The sequence below is a fragment of the Trematomus bernacchii genome, unplaced genomic scaffold (genome assembly GCF_902827165.1).
Source record: "Trematomus bernacchii unplaced genomic scaffold, fTreBer1.1, whole genome shotgun sequence".
NCBI lineage: Eukaryota > Metazoa > Chordata > Actinopteri > Perciformes > Nototheniidae > Trematomus > Trematomus bernacchii.
This window is the reverse complement of record NW_022987394.1, coordinates 676217-696432: the sequence shown is the minus strand read 5'-3', so window position 1 is coordinate 696432 and position 20216 is coordinate 676217. Positions and strand designations below refer to the sequence as shown.

The following is a 20216-nucleotide window of genomic DNA, read 5'->3' as shown; positions in this document are numbered from 1 at the left end:
ATCTAACAAAAATACATTAATAAACAAACAAAACATAGCATGTGTGTTTATGAGCTTTATAATACAGTATATGTTTGTGGCTTTGTGTTTCAGAAAGAAAGAAGTGGAGATAATAAAATCCTACCAGAAGGGAGTAGTAAATGCTGTGATCACCATACAGCCTTTCATTGTCCTTCTCAATTGTCGAAACACAGGTATGTGTGTGTGTGTGTGTGTGTGTGTGTGTGTGTGTGTGTGTGTGTGTGTGTGTGTGTGTGTGTGTGTGTGTGTGTGTGTGTGTGTGTGTGTGTGTGTGTGTGTGTGTGTGTTTGTGTGTGTGGAGCAATTAGGGTTTTGTGTCCTTTATGGATTATGAGGACATTTTGGCCTGTTCTCTATTTTGGTACAGACCTTCAATGGACTGTTTGAATGTTAAAGCACTTCTTTAGTTAAAATAGGGGTTAAAGATTAGGCAAGAGTGTTTTTTTTATGTAGGTCCTCAAAGGTGTGTTTATGTGTGTTTGCATATGTCTTGCACGGCTATCATTGTGAGGACCACTTGTAGTTTTAGGTCGCATTAACAGCAGCTTTATTTAGTCTGGTGGAATCGAACCCTGGTGCGTCTACCCCCTTGGTGCGGTTTGTTTGGGTCGGTATGAACACAGTCTGAGACCTGTGAACTAAACAACCTAAAAGAGGTGGTCTCAGACCGCTTGCTAGTGACCTCTGGAGCGGTTCATCTCTGGTGTGAACGCAGTCTGCATCAAAACATAGGAAGCGTAGTATTTACGAGTCACAAGAACGCGGATGTCTTCAAAATCCTTAGTGAAAGAGTAAAGCAGAATGAAGTGTTAACCTGTTAAGCCCGAGAGACCCCGGTACCGGGGCACTGCCGCAACATCTTGCAGGAAACAGTGTCTGAGGGCATGTTCATTTAATAAAACTATGAATGTTTTATATCCATGTAACGGGAAGAAACTCATCTAACTGATCTTTTTTTTTTTTTTCAAAAGAAATCCCACAATGCTAACACTGAGCCTCTGAATTAGCAACGAGCGAAAAATGCTAACACCTTACTGCACCGAAAATCACTCACGAAACCTTATTATTTATCTTTTCACCACATCCAACACATCGATTCACATCGTGAGGTGACACAGAATCTATTGACACCGACATTACCACTGAATTATACGTATTTGTGACGTTATAAGCAAAAACAGACATCAAAACAGGTGACGCTAGGTAGCTAAAAATGCTAACATTTTTACCTTGGCTCTGTAGTCTCTCCAAAGTGGTCTTCAATGGCATTAAAACGATAAAAACGCTGCTGAAGTTAATCCATAGGTTAATCTAATGTGTCTGTGTCCCTTTGAAATGATTTCTGATAATCCATAAGCATTAAAACTGCTTTTCCGTTTCCAGATGTCAAAGTTAGAGATCGGTTCACTCTGATTGAAAATGACATGCACGAAGCCCCCACCTTTTCTCTTCACAACGTGTGTGTGTGAGGGACTCCTCCTTCGATTCTATTGGCTCTAACGGTCAGAAAGAGGTGTCAACCATCAAAATCGAGCAAGGGGGGCCAGAGATATGGAAAATCCACCCAAATGACCCCAGAAGTGGTTTCTTTTTGCTAAATCTCTCTAAAAAGGTCAAATGTCACTTTTTTTTTGCATCAATCTTGATACAGGGTACTTATTATATGTTGTACTTTGGATTCCTAAAGCTTTTAGTCTACTAACCCATCATCCAAGGGTGGTTTTCACTATAAGTAAAAAAGAATTTTCGGACGGACACTATAATTTACAGTTTTTTACTATGTAAAATCTGAATTTTCTTTAAAATAAAAAACATCTATATTAATTCTGACTTTTCTACATCCAACTCACAGGTTTATCATTACTTTGAGAAAAAAGATTATTAATGTAACCCTTTTAGAAGGGAAGATATGGTCATTTGTTCTGGGAATGTCATTTTCGAGCCTGAGACCTGAAAAACAGGTTCAGGGCTTAACAGGTTAAAGTTTATTGTCCGTTTGAGTTTTGTCCGTGTGAACGCAACGCAAACCTTCTGAAAAATGAAATAATGCAACAAACTGTCGTCTGGTGAGCACCAGTCTTACACTAACGCACATTCTCAAAATATTGAAGTGACTGTTATTTTGTATATATTGATTGTTGTGTTTTTATTTAGGTCTTAATGTGTGCACATGTACATGTGTCATTGATTGTGTATTGATAAACGGTATTTCGATCTCTCTGTCTGTACACACAAACTGGAAGATTGACAATAAAGTTGACTTTGACTTTATCAGAGAAGCGGACTATTTGGTGTGAAGGCAACCTAAGTTGTGAGGACCTTTTATATTGTGAGGTCCTAACTTTAGGAAAGATATAAATGGAATGTTTAAAGATAAATACTTTTTTTTAAATTAGACTTAGGTTTCGATAACGGCGTGTGTGTGTGTGTGTGTGTGTGTGTGTGTGTGTGTGTGTGTGTTTGTGTGTGTGTGTGTTTGTTTGTTTGTTTGCCTCCAGTTGTGCAGAATCTGGTGTTGATCCCGGTCCACATCGAACCAAGTAACGCAGAGGCGGAGCTGAATGCTCTTCATGATGAGGTTAAAGATGTGAGGGAAATGTGGAACAAGGATGTAAGTGTTTAAAATATTATTGATGGGTTTGAGAGAAAAATAATATGTGAAAAATATTTACATTTAAAGGTGGGGTAGGTAAGTTTGAGAAACCGGCTCGAGATCATGGGCGTCGCAGCCATTATATTAGGGTGGGACAAGTCCCCCCCACTTTTTCAAATGATTAGTTTAGACCCCCCCCACTTTTACTATGCGGAAAGTCCGTGAATCGGTCTATCCACTCGCCGCACTTTGTAGAGCGCTGTGTCAGTGCTTCACTATCAAATGAAATCCATTCCACTTGCTTATTGAGAGAATGCCCAAATCAATGAAACTCCGTACCATGTTTTCACTGCTACTTTGTACCAAGGCAGATTCTCACATAGCGCGCGCATGTTCAAGGAGTGTTATCATAGTTGGACAGCTCAGATCTGTTGTATGAAGCGATTGCCGGTAGCGGAGGTAAGGCACACACACCAAATGTTCAGGAAATGGTTAATACAGCGAAAATCAAAGCTGACGATCTCTTGGTTTGATATGTTTTCTCCCCCAGAAAACATGGACATAAGAACATTTTTTTCAACGAAGAGGAAAGTAAGTCATCAGCTGGTAGCAGTTAATCAGTTAACAGTGATGGCGGCGTCTCACTTCTGGAGAGGAGTTTCGTCTTTATGTCATGATAGAGAGATACAAATACTGAATAGTTTAGATGAGAAAAGGCATCGAAATGCCAGGTTACTAGTATTTATCATGTAAACAGGGAACATGAATAACCCGATCTCTCTGTGCTCATGTAAACACCATATCCCCAAAATGATCATAACCGGGATAATACTCATAAACGGCTTACTGATGTCCATGTAGAGACGCAGTCAGTGTGTTTTACTGGAGCCTCAGTTCGTTAAGAGATTCTTTTCTGAGTTCTTTAACTTAGGTACTCTCTCTCAAAATGGTAATGTGCATTATGTTTTAATTATACTTATCATTCAGAAGCTTTTTGTGTGTGTTTATGTTTTACTGAGTGCTTATAGGCTATTTCCATCCCAGTATTCAGTTAACTATTTATTTGCTATGCACATGACATAGACTAGCTAATATTCTACCTACTGCTTGGGACTTTGAGTCTTCAAAATGTCCAATGTCACAGACTGGGACTTACTTTAGAGTCAGTTGTATTTACATTCAGTATGACTTGTTATGATTCAATGTGAAAGAGTATACTGCTCAATAAATAATGATCACTTCACCACCTCTCTTGACATCTAGGCACTTGAGAGTGAGTCAGAGGCAGAATACAGGGACAGTGGAGAGAGGTCCATTGCTGAGGTGAGTGATGAAAGGGAAATGACAGTTGAGAGTAAATTGTGATGTGGACTCTCATCCCAGGATTTTAAGGAAATCAGTGGGGATCTTGAACAGGAAACATTTCAGTCAAGGGGCATCATATGACCAATATAGACAGAAGAGCAACATTTATTTGAACATTTAAGTCAATGATACCATTCCTAGGTGAACTTAACATCTGTATGGAGTCAGATCATTCTCAATATTAATAAATGCTCACAGAAGGATTCACAAATGTATTTTGCGATTTATATATAAATGACGCTCCACAACAATATCTCTCAATGCACTCACAAATATTTATTGTTGTATATAAATGTACAAAAATGGGCATTTAAACTGCTTTTTATTAATTCAAAGACAGCTCTGAATTAATAATCAAATATGTTTCCTTTCTTTACTACTGGATGAAATTACAAAATGTACCCATCATTTTCCTCATGCTAGTATAGCCACATAAAAGTATCAAACCACCTGTTAAAATGCACCAGAATACAGGAAATCTATATTTTTTTTTCGCCCCCACACCCCCCGTTACAAATGTCCCCCCCACATTCAGGATGCTTCCTACGCCCATGCTCGAGATACACTTTTTGTTATAGTCCATGGAATGCTCTTAACATCCCGATAGCAATGAATATCTTAAGTGCTTTGACAAAAAATCCATAAAATAAATTCATCTGTGGAAGCCGTAGTACTGTAAAAAGCACGACCAATCATTTTAGCTGGCCCGGCTAAAATAATTGGATGGCCTACCTGCCTGTCAGCTTTCCATCTGTGCACAAACTTATCTCGTGCCCTCATTGGTCATGTGCGCGTTCATGTGTGTTGGAGGAGGGGCTCTATAAGGAAGTGGCAGATTTTCTCCGGTTGTGTATTTTCAAATTCTAGCGATCTCGAGCCGGTTTCTCAAACTTACCTACCCCACCTTTAACCTGTTAAGCCAGAGAGACCCCGGTACCGGGGCACTGCCGCAACATCTTGCAGGAAACAGTGTCTGAGGGCATGTTCAATTAATAAACTATGAATGTTTTATATCCATGTAACGGGAAGAAACTCATCTAACTGATCTTTTTTTTTTTTTTTTTCAAAAGAAAACCCACAATGCTAACACTGAGCCTCTGAATTAGCAACGAGCGAAAAATGCTAACAGATTACTGCACAGAAAATCACTCACAAAACCTTATTATTTATCTTTTCTCCACATCCATGACATCATTTCACATCGTGAGGTGACACAGAATCGAGGGGTACCCTCATTATAACTGAATTATACGAAATTGCGACGTTATAAGCAAAAACAGACATCAACACATTTGACGCTAGGTAGCTAAAAATGCTAACAAGGTTACCTTGGCTCTGTAGTCTCTCCAAAGTGGTCTTCAATGGCATTAAAACGATAAAAACGCTGCTGAAGTTAATCCATAGGTTAATCCAATGTGTCTGTGTCCCTTTGAAATGATTCTGATAATCCATGAGCAATGAGACGGATAATCCATGCTTTTCCGTTTCTAGATGTCAGAGCTAGAGTGTAGCTTCACTCTAATGCAAAATTACATGCGCAAAGCCCCCACCTTTTTGTTTCACATTGAGTGTGTGTGGGGGACTCCGCCTTTGATTCTATTGGCTCTAACGGTCAGAAAGAGGGTGTCAACCATCAAAATCGACCAATGGGTTCCAGAGATATGGAAAAAAAAACATTTCCACCCAAATCACCTCAGAGGTGGAGTGTTTTTGGCTAAACCTCTCTAAAAAGGTCAAATGTCACTTGTTTTGCATCAATCTTGATACAGGGTACTTATTATATGTTGTACTTTGGATTCCTAAAGCTTTTAGTCTACTAACCCATCATCCAAGGGTAGTTTTCACTATAAGTACAAAATAATTGTTGGACGGACACTATAATTTACAGTTTTTTACAAAAATAAAAATCTGAATTTTCTTTAAAATAAAAAACATCTATATTGATTCTGACTTTTCTACATCCAACTCACAGGTTTATTATTACTTTGAGAAAAAAGATTATTAATTTAACCCTTTTAGAAGGGAAGATATGGTCATTTGTTCTGGGAATGTCATTTTCGAGCCTGAGACCTGAAAAACAGGCTCAGGGCTTAACAGGTTAAAGTTTATAGTCCGTTTGAGTTTTAACTAATTAACATAATGTGATTTTCCATTCTTAATTTGGTTGTGTTTCTTCTGCAGAACATTATGATTTTGGGAGGACTTTAATGCCGATCTCTCCATGGAGCAGAAGAACACGCTCAGTATCCCCCCCCGATCATTATCTTTGGCTGATAGACGATGATGTGAACACCACGACTAGTAACAACCACACCTACGACAGGTAATACACAATTCATTGTTATAGTTTAATCCAAGCATTTTTTGTGTTTGTTTAAAAAATGAATTCTGCTGCATTTCCAAACAACAGGATCGTGGTTGACGGAGAGGAGATTCGGAAGGCCATCGTCCCTCAACTCAGCCAAAGCCTACAACTTCAAGGAAGAGTTGAACTTGACAGACGAACAAGTGAGACTCAATGTTCAAAGTTCAAGGTTCAAGGTTCTTTATTGTCAAACTAACATAGCTACAGAGTAATTATGTCGTTGAAAATCTTAGGTCACAGGCTTCTCCAACAATGCAACACAACAATACAGATAAGCAGACAATATTAACCAATATTAAAATATACTATATAAAGGTAATACAAAAAGAAAAATGGTTTTAAAAAAAAAAGTGAGCGAAAGAAAAAGTGGAATAGTGCAATACGAGTCTATATACAAGTTATTGGAATGATATATTAGATAATAGATAAATAATTACTAAGTAGCAGATTAATGTTATGAAATTGTTTCAGCAGTTAAGTTGTTTAACAGTGTCACTGCCTGCGGGACGAAGCTGTCTCTGAATCTGGTTGTTTTTGTCGGGATGCTGCGGTAACGTCTGCTAGACGGCAGCAGACTGAGCAGTTTGTTGCTGGGGTGATGGGGGTCTTTGATAATCCTGAGGGATTTCTTCCTGAGCCGCTGGAAGTAAAGGTCCTCCATGGATGGCAGCTCCGTCCTGGTGATGTTCTCTGCCGTTTTCACCTCTGTAAAGCCTTACGAGTAAGGGCGGTGCAGCTGCCGTACCAGGCCGTGATGCAGCCAGTCAGGATCCTCTCTATGGAGCACCTGTAGAAGGTCAGGATGCTCTCTATGGTGCACCTGTAGAAGTTGCAGAGTATCCTGGAATCCATTTTGAACCTCCTCAGCCTGCGGAGGAAGAAGAGCCGCTGTCGAGCTTTCTTGGTGATGGTGGTGGTGTGAAGAGACCATGTCAGGTCCTCAGTGATGTGGACACCGAGGAACCTGAAGCTGCTGACTCTCTCCACCGTAGTCCCATTGATGGTGATGGGGGCGTGTCCCTCTCCCAGCTGCTTCCTGTAATCCACGATCAGCTCCTATGTTTTGCTGACGTTGAGATGGAGGTTGTTATCCTGGCACCAAGATGTCAGGTTTTCGACCTCCTCTCTGTACGCCGTCTCGTCGCCGTCTGTGATCTGGCCGATGACGGTCGTGTCGTCAGCAAACTTCACGATGGTGTTGGAGCTGTGTGTGGCCACGCAGTCGTGTGTGAACAGGGAGTAGAGGAGAGGGCTGAGCACACAGCCTTGAGGGGCACCGGTGTTGAGGATCAGGGTGGAGGATGTGATATTTCCCACCCGCACTGCCGGGGGTCTGCCCGTCAGGAAGTTCAGGATCCAGTCACAGAGGGCGCTGTTGAGCCCGAGGTCTCTGAGCTTGATGACCAGCTTGGAGGGCACAATGGTATTGAATGCTGAACTGTAATCAATGAACAGCATTCTCACATATGTGTTCCTGTTCTTCGGGTCCAGGTGTGAGAGGGCAGTGTGGATGGTGAGGGCTATGGCGTCGTCTGTGGACCTGTTTGCTCTGTAGGCAAACTGCAGGGGGTCCAGAGAGTCAGGGACGGAGGAGGGTGATGAAGGTTTTGACTACCGCTCAAAGCACTTCATTACGGTGGAGGTGAGTGCTACTGGGCGGTAGTCATTGAGGCTGGTGATTATTGTTTTTTTGGGGACAGGAACGATAGTGGAGTGTTTGAAGCATGTGGGGACAACAGACTGCAGCAGGGACCTGTTGAAGATGTCTGTGAACACCTCTGCCAGCTGAACTGCACACACCCTGAGAACACGGCCAGGGATTGCCATCAGGTCCAGGAGCCTTGTGTGGGTTAACCCTTTTAAAGGATTTGCACACATCTGCCCTGTTTAAAACAAAAGGGCAGGGCTCTGGCTCCTGGTCCCTCTGTGCCTCCACAGCCCGGCTGCTCTCAAAGCGTGCAAAAAAGCTATTCAGCTCATCTGGGAGAGATGCGCACGCAGACACTCCCGCAGCACCCCCCCGCTGCTCCTTTGTAGTCTGTCATTGTTCTTAGTCCCGCCCACATGTTCCGGTGTGTTACAGCCTTTGAAGTCAGACTCAACCTTCTCTTTGTACTGTCTCTTTGCTGCTGATTGCTCTCCGTAGATCATACCTAGATTCCTGTACTCCTCCAAATCTCCAGCTCTGTGCGCGCTTACAGCTGGTACGAACCTCGCCGTTTATCCAGGGCTTTGATTTGGGAATGTCCGTACAGAAACCTTCGGTACCACGTCATCGATGCATTTCCCAATGTAGCAGATGGACCGTGTCAGTGGTGTGTGTTGATGTTATTGTCCTCAAACACACTCCACTCCGTAGATTCGAAGCAGTGAAGTGCTGCAGAGTCCGACTCCTCACTCCATCGCTGTATAGTCCTTGTTCCGGTCTATGCGTTTAAGTTTCTGCTTGTAAGCCGGCCCAGCAGCAGCAGAGAGATGTGGTCTGATTTGCCGAAGGGGAGGGCGATTGGGAGGGAGAGCTTTATATCCATGTTGAAAGGGGAATAAAACATGGTCCAGCTGTTCGAGAGTGCCGTGTTATTGTCGACATGTTTAGGGTTGGGTTATCGTTGTACGATGAGATGTTTACCCCCCACCCCCCCCCCCCCCCCCCCCCCCCCCCCCCCCCCCCCCCCCCCCCCCCCCCCCCCCCCCCCACCCCCCCCGCGGTTTCCCCCTACTGTAACACTGAAAACTGCTGAAGTGACACAGCCCAACCCCAACACATTCTCACTCCCAACTCGGCCTATGTTGACGTTATGTCAGGGTCCCTGTTGTCCCTTTCCAACGCAAGGGGGGCCCTTTAGCGTTGAGTTTCAACTATCGGGAGTCCCATTGACTTGCATAGATCTCCCTGAACGTTGGTAATAGACGAGTTGGGATCGCGGCGAAATGCTCTCCGCAGATCCATTCTCACAGCGTTTATCAACCTTTTTCTAACTCAATATCAAGCCAAACTTATTGTTTTTACTTCTTTATTTTAATTGAATAATGTAGGACTTTTGTTGCCATCAGTTATGGGGAGAGTAGGGGCTCAGAAAACTGAAATCTGTATTGTTTCATCGCTTTTTCCTTCTAATTTTGTATTCTTTTCTAAACTACACACTGTTATTTACTCAACAATAAGACACAATTATCCTTGTGTTTATTTATTTGTTTGATTGTATAATGTCAGACTTTTTGGAGTCCGTCAGGACCGAGGGTCGGAGCAGCTCATTCGAACACAGGAAGCTGTATTTTCAAAATAAGAGTTCATTTGAACCCTTTCATGCATAGAGGTCACTACAGTGGACAGCTATTCAAAGGTGTTTTCTGTATATGCATTGTTTTTTTTTGCATAGTTGCCACCATCAGCCACTACATAGGACCCTATTGCATCATCCATACACTGCTACTCAGTGGAAAGTCAGTTGTAAGTGCATGATACATGTCTCTAAACCAAGATGGACGACAGAAAGCCACATGGACCCAAGTCACCCATCTATATCTTTACCAATCCTTTCATGGAAAGCGCTCCCTTGCAGGTATAAAAAATGTTTGGTGACATCCAAGTAACAACTAAGGAATCATATAATTCATAAATTATCAAAGTATAGATTTTATGTTTGCAGGAAATCATGATTAACCACCTGTCCACTACAGTGGACGTCATGCATCACTGGCTAGCAATTTTCACCCATTTATTAATTATATGTTTTAAATTTGAGTGTGTTCCTATATCCCCTAAACCTCCAGGGATGTACACCAGTTTAATACTGGCAACTTCTTATTATGGGAAATACGAAAACGTCTTTTTAAAACTACAATTCCCAGTAGAGACGTGCCATAGAACATGTTGCGAAACACAATAGCCAGCATGTGTAGTTCTGGGGGGGGTTCGATGTCCAGTTTTGGAAAGTCTGCCGTGGTTTCGTTCGATTCAAAAAGCTGTTTGACGCTCGGCGTAACCTTGGCGCACTGCCACTCCAACATCCAATCCCAGAGCTTGAAGATTAATCACGGGGACTGTAGTCCCAAACGATAGCTTGGGATTATGGGTAGTGTAGTGTCTTCGGCCATCCTAAACTCCGAAAGTTTTTTTCGGATTTCATATCGCATTAACACCATATCCCAACGTTGCATTGCGGCTCTAAAACATCCAATCACCGAGCTTAAACCATAGCTGAGGATCTTGGGTAATCAGTTCAGTTGGTATGTATCGCAATGATGCTCGAAATGTCCCATATAGGCCACGTCTGTTTCCGGTTATTTTTATTCTGAAATTCAGTTCCTGACGGACGCCAAAAAAAGCCCGAGATTATGGAATTAAACAAATAAATAAAAACAAGGATAATTGTGTGTTATTGTTGAGTAAAAACAGTGTGTTATTTAGAAAGAATAACAAATTAGAAGGAAAAAAATATTTAAAAAATACAGATTTCAGTATTCTGAGGCTCTGAGCCATTTATTTTCCTCACAGACGACAAAAAAAGTCAGACATTATACGATTTAAAATAAAACAATAATTGTGGCTGATATTCAGTAAGAAGATGTTTTTATGAACCACACAGCTTCCGGTCTTCCAAGACCCGACCGGACAAAAGACGCAGGCACGAAAACACACTACAATAGAAATACAATTGCTTTTAAAATCGTTCTGTGTGACACGAAAAAAGGGAAAATCGTGTTGGTGAACACGAATCCATAGATTAAATGTCGTGACTATAACACGAAATGCCGTGGAGACTGGGTGAATGGTTATCTAAATGGTTAGTTTCTTACAGAAAAAGTGTTACAACTTAATAACAGTCATTCAAAACACTGTTTCTTTGTTAAACAAATGTTGATGAAGCTGGCAACCCTATTCCAAGTAATCCATGCTCTAACCGGAAAGAACAAACAAAATAAGGCAATGTGGAAACCCCCCAGAGCAGGCAAAGCATGAGGTGAATTATTGACACTATTAAATGTTTGTTTTCTGTCCCAGACTCAGAGTGTCAGTGATCACTACCCTGTGGAGGTGGAGCTGATGGTGAAGCAGGAGGTGGAGCAGGAGGTGCAGCAGGAGGTGGAGGAGGAGGTGGAGCAGGAGCTGGAGCAGATGGCTCAGTGAAAATGAATCCAGTGAAACCCTCGACTGGAGGAAGACCTCAGGGTAAAGATGTCTCTTGTTTCATCAACATCAGTGACACATATTAGACATTGGAGTGTATTTAGTTGTGTTTTTTTATGGCTCTTGCTGCATCATGAATCCCACATTAACAATATAATTACATTTCTTTTGAACTGATGACTTACAGGAGCCCAGAAGAAAAAGGCCGGGCCGGCAGCAACAAAGGGGAAAGAAGAAGAGGAACCAATCTTCAATATGTTATTATCTTAAAGTAATTTAGTTATTAGCTTTTAGTGATAAGCGCTGTTTAACCATTATGTTGTGTTCATAAATACAATTGTTCGGTTATGAATGCATAAAAAGTTAGTTATGATGTAATTAAAACAATATTGGATGATTGACCCGCGAACACCATGAACGGTAACAGCTTTCGAACACAACACAAGGGTTAAGTGTATGAACAGAATAGAGCTTGCATTGCTTCTTGATGTTTTTGTAGAAGGTGAGGTAGAAGGTGAAGACTTCATTTTGGGATTTTTAATCAAAGTATTTTAGCTACTTGGTGGGAAAAACAAGTTGTGTGGTCAGTTTGTTTTTCTGTTGTGTGACTTCGGTTAGTTGGATTCAGCAAAAGCAAACAAATAAAGTATCTGACAAGTCATCTGACAACTATCCTCAAGGTAAAGCACTTAAAGAATTCTAAATATCGAATATATATTTTTAATTGGATTAAATACATTTTGCAGACTGTCACGTCTACAGCAATATGTTTCTGAGCCAAACTGACTAGGATAAGTTCCTCATATCTCTTCATATAACCAAACTATCCATTTAAACTATATTCACAGACGCATGGCATTACAGTATATCACTGCTTTTTTACTAACAATGCTTTTTGTTATCTGCAATAAAAAATAATTGAAATTATATGTTGTGCTTTCTGTGTCATTTATAAACTCCATGAATAATTGTATTAGTAATTGTAAAGTCATGCAGTTTTTTTGAGTTTTTTAATTATTATTTAATATATTAAAAATGTGTGAAGTTAGTCCAGAAAGTACCACTAGGTGGTGCCAGAGATAAACTTTCAGTAGTTTTTCAAAACCTGTGTCATGATTGGAGCTGAAAATGAGAACATCTCTGATTAGGCTTCTGCTTTTATAGATTAAGGTAATACATTTAAAATGCTTCAAAAGTAACAAAGTACACAACAGAGTACTGTAAATAAGTATTTTGTCGACAACACCTGTACTTAACTTATACCTTTCTTTAGTATTTCCATTAGTAATACTTTACTTCACTGCATCACACAGGGAAATAATGTACCTTTTACTCTTATACTGTTTTATGACACCAAGTTATATACATAAAAAGATAATAATATGCTCATACAGTTTGATATATTGCAGTTCTAAACTACTTATCTACCCAGTAGTAGGCAAGAAATCCAAAATATGTTTAACATTGACGAACTACATCATTTAAATGTTTATACAAGCATTCGTTTCTGATAAAAAACTGAATAATATAAAAATATAACAGTGAAGAAGGAGCCATTCTGCATAATGAAGCTTTTGATACATAAGGTACATTTTTATTTCAGTATTTAACAATTTTAGACAAATTATTTTTAATTTTGCTTCAGTTGAGGGATCGGGTGGTACTTCTTCCAACGTGGTCAGAGAAGAAGAGAAACGTTTAATTAGCAGCTGACTAATAATAACTCTGCTTCACATAGCACAGAGGTCAGTGGGGAAGACTTTTTGATATTTGTTTCCTCTGCCCTTCTTCAGGACGGACGCGTGTTCATCTGGACGTGTGACGACCTGGCTGGAAACACCTGGACGGCTAAACTCCTCCACAAGTTCAACGATGTTGTTTGGCACGTCAGCTGGTCCATCACCGGAAACATCCTGGCTGTTTCAGGAGGAGGAGACACAAGGTACAATATACACAGTTATATATATATATATATATATATAATTTATACTTCCTATATCCAGGTGAAAGCAACTGGAACGTACCATGTTTATTTCTCCGTGTCAAGTCAAGTTGATTTATAAAGCTTGAGGAAAGTGATGTACAAACAACAATAGAAAGGCAAAAATCATTTCATGAGGACACATTTTGAAAGGCAACAGAAGAAAACCTTACACTAACAATAAATAAACATTTATAAAGTAGTACAGCATTAAAACTGCCAAGAGGAACAGACAGTTCAATATTAAGTGTTTTCTCTTACGTCTCAATGGAGGAAAACATTGGATTTAAAGTAAAGACGCACCAACTTAGGAGATGCCACGTTGATTGTAAAACAGTTTTTTTTTTAAAGAAGAAATCTGAGGAATACAATAATTGTACAGCAGTGCCATCCCATGTATGGCTTTAGAAATAAATAAAAACAACTTGAAATTAAAATAAATATAAGATTATTATTTTTCAATTTTTTATACCAGAATATGTGTTTCCTGAAGTGTCAAAATACATGCACAAACAACTGCACACTTCTTTTACTGTCAATTTAGTTAAAAATCCTAAAATGTAGGATTTAGGATTTTCTTAGGATCCGTAGATAATCGGCTTCTCTTTCCTGGAGACAAAAACATCTCATCAGTGAAGATACCTACAAACAAAACAATCATATGATATTTAAATCTGACAAATCCACTTTTGCATTTGCTAACATATACAAACACATTCATATAGACACATTTCATTAAGTACATTTACTATTTACATTTCAGCTAATCAAATTAGATACAACTTTATTTATACAGCACTTTTCATCACACAAAATGCTGCACAAACCAAAAACATGACAAAAATATAGACACACACACACACACACACCACACACACACACACACACACACACATACACACACACACACACACACACACACGCACACACACACACACACACATTTTATAACATGACCCCTGGCTCTACAAGGACGACCCGATCTTCAGAGATGATTTTAGCGTTAGTAATTAACACCGCTGGACATTTCAACAGAACCTTGTCCACACTGATTGAGATTCTTTTGTAATGTTTTTGTTTGATGATTACATTTGTCTGGGATAAAGTTGATCAGAGGCGGAGGAAACGTGTATTAAATGGTTGCAGAATCTCTGCAAATGCACACCTTATAATAACGGTTAGGAGTGTTTCAACATGTACATTAATGCTGGTCCAGATTGAAATCCATCCCATGATGCTTTTCCCCCCCTGAAAACATTCCTCCTCCTCCAGCGGAGAACAGCAGCAAGCCTCCACCTGCAACTATAAAACATCATCTCCAGTTTTATTTAATGCATTTGTTTCAAAACTAGCTTCAATGATCATCCTCAGTTTCAGTGAGAAAAATCAGAGAAAGAAATACGTCCTACACTTCATCCAGTACATTTAATAAGTAATAAATAAATGATTTATTGATGAGTGCACATTGTTTACCACTCAATACAAGAGGCTCAATAAATACAAAGCTGTCTGTGTAATCAGAACATGCCTTATGTTTGGCACCCTGAATGACTCGCTGCCAACACAACCGTGAATTAAGCATCAACAGTTGTGAGTGTTTTCTTCCAGTTGTGAGATCAGAAAACCCTGGATGTGTTTTTCATATTTGATGTAATTAAAAACTATATAATATTTAAAACAATTGTCCTGTTTCGTTTATTCTTTAAGGATTGATTTCTTAACTACTCTGGTCTCCTGTGACGGTGCCTTTGAGCATGAGTACAGGAGCTGTTATAAATGGATTATTTTTAGAGTTTAGAGCCACGTTTTTATTATAAACTTTTAAATCTTGCTGCTTTTTTAACTCTATATTTTAACCCGTTGAAGGATTTGAGTCCTTTGTCGTCTGGATCTGAAGTTAAAGGGCCCATGTCATGGCCATTTCCACTGATCATAATTCCATTGTTGAGGTATACTAAAATAGATTTATACTGTGGCAATTTTCCAAACTCACATTGGTTTCGCATACAGCATCTCTGTCAAGCATGTGTATTCAGCAGTATTCACTCTCTCCACTAAACGACTCGTTGGAGCTCTTGCCCCCCCCTCCCTGTGAGCCTAGTGTGCTCCGATTGGCAGTCAGCTCTGCCACTCTGTTCTGATTAGTCAACCACCAGAGAGGCTCCGCCCATGTCTAACAGTGCTTTTTTTCGGCTCGCTCTCGGAACATCAGTCTTATAATGGCGTCGGTACAGCTGTATATTTTATACGCTAACTAACCGAACTGTACCTACAACTGTTGTTATAGAAGAGTAAGTTCTTTTTACCTTGTAATAAACTACTACTGTTTGATGAGAAATCAAATCATGGGTTTTGCTATATATGAATGATATGTATAGGAGCAAATAATCAGGGAAGAAAGGATAGGCCTACTAAGTATTTCCATCAAACTTTATTTTTAGAAATGTACAAAATGAACATAAATTATACATATATACACGGTATATCATCCATTCCTCCCCGTTGTCGGCATCTTGCCTATCGCAGCCGGGGCTTTTTAGGACGAGGCATCAGTGTGGTAGTCCCGTCCCCGTCATGTATTGTCCGGCAGGATCTGGCTGGACGAAATCAAATGCAAATCACAAAATATTAGAGAAACTTAGTGTTTTAGATTCAATAGTAGTAGTTGTGGTAGGAGTGTGGATCTATCTAATCCATCTATCTAATCAACACAGTAAGCTTGCCAGCTAATATGCTAACCTAGCTTTCTTGTTTACCTTGGTAGCAAACACGATATGAACGGTAGCTCGGAGGAACGGCAACTATAATGGAGTGTAATAAAACTACTATGAACAAAAGCTAGTGGTTCATATTAGGCTAGCAATAACGTGTTTATAATTGCAATCTTATACGGGTAGTCTGCTACCTTCGGTCATTCATTGTAACTGGCATGAATACAATGTTTCCCGCTAGCATGTATAGCTAGCCTCGTTAGCTATACATGCTATCAGCGTCGGAGGAAAGCCAACTGTAATGTACTGACCGTAGTAGTATACTGTCTATGAGTATTTTGTGTGTGAATGCAGACATTCTCCTGCTATGAGATACATGTATGTAAGGCCATCTGCTGATATTAGAGTTGATATATGGAAACGCTAGCAGTCCGACACACGTTTACACATTTAAACAGTCGTGGTAGATACCTTGTTTGATAAATACACAAATAACAATGCAAACTTACAGGTTGTGTACCCGAATCGTCCCCTGCTCCAAACGGTCCAAACAAACTAGGAATAGCATCGTCCTTCAGTTTCAAATGCTGTGCATATCCGGCCTCAAACTGGGCAATGTTTTGGAAGCTTTCGTCTGTGAAATGCCGCGCACACAGTAACGTTCTTCGAACCTCTGAAGGAACAGTGTTAAACAGACATTTCAACCACTGACTTCGTCGTGGTTCTTCCGTCGGCAGGACAAACAGCTCAGATTTCTCCTCACATTTCAGGAAACAGGTCCTTGGCAGTGGCATGACTGGATCGATTGTGAACTGAACCAGAGCTTCCAACAGTAAATGTTAGGCTGGCAGAGGGTGCGGCCAGCGCCGCTGGGTGTGGCCATAGCTCTTCCGGATTGGTCCATTTTGTTCCGGGTACCGCATGACATCATGCCGTACCCGGAACTAAATGGAAGACTCAAATGGGCAGTGACGTATCTCCAACGAGGCGTTTTGGGGAGGTATTTTCTGTGTTAGAGTTTTACTCGCTACAGGGTGTACTTTGAGGGTTTTGACTCTGCACACCGTTTACATGCATAAAAACCTTCATAACACACAAGGGGACGGGTAATAACCGGAAAAGCATGACATGGGCCCTTTAACAGAGAGGCAAGCTAAGCTATCGTTAGCCCCTCAGCACAGTTTCCATGGAGAAACTCACTTTTTAATTTATCTTAAATAGGTTTTTATCAGTAGTTCTGGTTTATTTGTAGAGGAGACTTTTCTCCAGTGAAATCTTCCTACTTGTCAGTGTGTTACCTTCGGGGATCAGTGGCGGTTCTAGAACATTTTACATGGGGTGGCAAAGGGTGGGCAAGAGGTCATGCCAGGGTGGCATGGGAGGGCGGACAGTATGTGGTATTTTATACTGTATATATAACCTATTTATTGTTAAATCATGCCCTAACACAAGTGTTCTTAATGCACAAGAGAAACAAGGTGTTCAGACAAACAAACTAAATTAAAACTGCGGTCGCAGAAGTGCGCGCAGTGATGAGCGGGCCCTCGCGTCCGTGCGCCTGTCGGGGAGGGCGGCCGGTCGTCCCGGCGTCAAGCAGACGCGCGCTAGTCCTCGGAAATGAGCGGTTTGTCATTTCTCTCATTTTTGCGTCCCAGACTCCCAGCTCCTCCGGCAGCGACCCGGAAACGGATGTCGGCGCGCCGTCTCGAAGGAAAACAAATGTTTCTCAAGGCTCGTCGAGGATCGATTATCGAGGAGGCTGTCTGGAGGAGCCGTAACCGAGGATACACTGATTTAGAGGAGAGAGGAGTCTCTTTGGAGGAGCTATAACCAAGGGTACACTGATGTATTCTCCGGAGTCGATTTCAGCCAACAGTGATGTTTAAAAGAGAAGTGACGCATGGCTGGACTTATGTCAACGAAGCACAGCTCTGCAAACTGTTCCCGTTGTGATTATAAGTTATTTAAGATGATCAAATGTGCATCAGACTTTCTGGCCTTTACCATTTGTTTACTGACTAATCACATCTCCCCTGGATGTTAGGCTATTTATTTGTTTAATACTGCTTTCATTGTGACGCGATGTTTACAGTGAGAACAGCTGCTGAGGTCAGTGCAGAAAGCAGAACAGTGTGTATAATATATATCTCTCAATAATATATGTAACAGGCCTACATTTCACACTTTATTTGTAGGCTTTATGAGATATCTACAAATAAACAGTAGGGTTAGGGTTAGGGTTATGGAGTGTATAGGTGTCTGTTGTAATGAATATTCCGCCAGCAAAGGGCGTTGTTGGACAAACAGTAGGTGAGTGTGTGTGTGTGTGTTTGTGTGTCTGTTTGTGTGTGTGTGTGAGAGTTGATGTGCCGGGCAGACAGGCGGGTCTCAGTAGCTTAAGGTAGTATCTGACATATAAATGGTCAAAAGTTGTAAATTCTCCGTTAGCTTACGAGCTCCACGTTCAAGCGATAGACTATTCCTTCGCAATGTAGCATCACATTGGATATGCGCTTAAGTTGACCTAGATTGGAATTTTTCCAATCATTTCCCTATGACGAATTAGCAAAAATGTGCTTAAAATGCATGAAAAACGCACATTTTTCAAAATGGCCGACTTTCTGGGGGGCGGGGCTAATGAAAAGCAATTTGAAATATGTGTGCAATCATAATAGCAATGTGTATACAGCGTTTCGTGAATATCGGAAAAACTATATGCGAGCAGTTTGGAGCAATTTGCGACATGTAAATCGTCAAAAATGGTGTATTCGCTTTTAGCTTACGACCTCCTGATCCATTTATATGAAGCTCAGCGCAAGTTCTTTCACGAAGACTGGGTATATAAACATTCACTCCGCAGCTGCATATAATCAGCTCATCACGGGCGTCTCTTTAACCTATTACATCACCTCATTCTCCAGCAGCCAATCACCGTGCTGCAGCCAAACTTTAAATGGTTCTCCTCTCTCCTGCAGTCAGCTGTGATTTCAGGTTGTCATGCTGCCGCCATACCCGTTTCCAGATCCTCGTAGCAGATATCGAGTCTCATCCAGCCCTCGCAGCACCATTCAAAAACCCAGCATGCGGTTAATCTGGGTCACCATAATGCTCTGATGCTCAATAACGTCCATGCGCAGCCAGCTCATTTCTAAGCCTCAGCAACCTCTCAAGAGCGAGAGGAGAAGACCTCAATCGGCAAAAACACGGGTACAGTCCGGCCGTCTCAGCATAAGTGAAACGAGCCGATCCGGCATCAGAACGGAGTCGAGGCCTCCTCGATCAGCGAACACGGAAGTCGCATTACGCACAAGCCAATCGCGAGTAGGCCCCCTGCGCCGCATTCAATCCCTCCCGGGAAATTCAACCAGCAGATAAGTGACGTTTATCCATTTTCACAGTAACGTTAGGCATGATCACCTCAGTGTCTCATCAGACCGTATCTTGCCACCCCTTCATGGTTGGGGCCAGTCTGGATAAATACAAGTAGCCTACAGACATGTTTAGTTCTTGCTGATACTCTCTGATAGAGGCGCATCGTCTCTCTGATTCCCTCTCTATAATGGTAAGGGACTCTCTTAAAAGCGTCCCCTCCTCTCTCTTAGGTTATGAATAGAATAGATATAATAGATAAAATAGATCAAATGAATGAAATGAATACAATAAGATAATATATATTGAAAAATGAATAAATATAAAAGAAGGAAGTATGCACAGGTTCTCCTTCATACCTTCATGCATATAACTGGTGGTGGTGCAAACCGTGCTCTTGCTTTATATGATCTGTCTCAGTGCACACTTTTCCGTCAAAGCATATAAAGACTAGATGCAATATAACTACTCACGTCAATGTGGTCTTACAGTGCACGCCCCACAGCAATGAGTCACTCACTCAGTGTTCATTTTAATCATCTGCAGAATACCTTCATTGCATTACATTACTCATTAATCAGCACTTCTTCGAACGGTTTCATCTAATCGTTAGTGATGGCGAGATGAAGCCTTATGAAGCTTTCCAGCAATTGGTTCGCAAAAGGATACTCATGGAAGCT

At 41.0% G+C, this 20216-nt stretch overlaps 1 protein-coding gene and 1 long non-coding RNA gene across 3 annotated transcripts in view; both read left to right on the top strand.

Moving 5' to 3' along the window:
* LOC117486481 (deoxyribonuclease-1-like 1) overlaps window positions 1-20216 on the top strand; it is a 103634-nt gene that overhangs the window by 11397 nt on the left and 72021 nt on the right. The gene's annotated exons all lie outside the window — the stretch shown is intronic.
* LOC117486517 lies at window positions 135-6179 on the top strand. Of its 2 annotated transcripts, none has more exons than XR_004556284.1 (3): window positions 135-194; window positions 2520-2632; window positions 6161-6179. It is a non-coding gene; the product is annotated as an uncharacterized LOC117486517 (long non-coding RNA). The 2 variants fall into 2 exon arrangements; XR_004556283.1 differs by lacking the exon at window positions 6161-6179 and adding an exon at window positions 3878-3912.